This window comes from Paroedura picta, chromosome 7 (assembly GCF_049243985.1).
Source record: "Paroedura picta isolate Pp20150507F chromosome 7, Ppicta_v3.0, whole genome shotgun sequence".
NCBI classification, from domain to species: Eukaryota; Metazoa; Chordata; class Lepidosauria; order Squamata; family Gekkonidae; genus Paroedura; species Paroedura picta.
The window spans coordinates 21,092,189-21,093,123 of NC_135375.1; the positions used below are offsets into that span (position 1 = coordinate 21,092,189).

General features: G+C 39.4%; 1 non-coding gene across 1 annotated transcript; it reads left to right on the forward strand.

Moving 5' to 3' along the window:
* The first annotated feature begins 461 nt into the window (after window positions 1-461).
* LOC143842503 (U2 spliceosomal RNA) lies at window positions 462-648 on the forward strand. Its single transcript, XR_013233148.1, has one exon. It is a non-coding gene; the product is annotated as a U2 spliceosomal RNA (small nuclear RNA).
* Window positions 649-935: the final 287 nt, after the last annotated feature.

A 935-nucleotide genomic window follows, 5' to 3' on the forward strand; every position in this document is an offset into this window, starting at 1 on the left:
GAGTATATTTATTTTATTTCTTTGAATATGAAACCCTGAGTGTTCGTTCACAATACTTACTTTATCTGAGATGTTTCTATACTTCCTTTTACTCAAGCATCCATGCCGCAGGTATGGGGATCTTTTTTCTGTATTGAGCTCAAAGGATCATCATTGAGATCCGAAGAGATTCAGAAGAAGCAGGGTCGTTCCAGCAGTGACCCTGAACTTCTACCATGGTCTTCTGAAAAAGCTCACGATTGTACTGTAGCTCATTATTATGGTACATGAAACACCCTAAATAGCGATAGCCAGACAGGGGTTTAAAGTTTGGATCTTTTAACATACCTGATCGCTGCTACTAATTATCATTGTATAATCTGTTTTTGTGAATTTACTAAAGAACTTGTTAGTATCTCTGTAGGACTTTGTTTACTTTAAGCATTCCTTCTGTTATGTTTGTGTGCATGTCAATAAGCTGCATCATGATTCTGGCTAAGTTCAAGCGTAGTATCTGTTCTTATCAGTTTAATATCTGATACGTCCTCTATCTGAGGACTATATATTAAATGGATTTTTGGAACAGGGAAGAAAAAAATGATTAATGGCTTCCAAAATATTCTATTAAGTCTGTAGGTTTGGTGAACACAACCAGCAACTTAACTCCAGCACCAGTTTCAAATACCAAACTCAGGCAGCCCACCAAGGAACCTGATTGGCCCTTCATGGAGTCCATGGATTGGTCCATTATTAGAGCCTCTAGTCAGTTAACAATTGGCTAGCCTTCAAGCCTTCATTTGCATAATGTCTGGTAGTACAGAGTGTCCACATGCATAACACTATCATTAACAGTCTTGCTCAGGTCTTGTAAACAGAGGACTGTGGCTTCCTTGATTGCATGAGCTTCTAGCTCATTGCCTCGCTGATGCCAGAATTTGGGGGACAGCCCTTCAAGG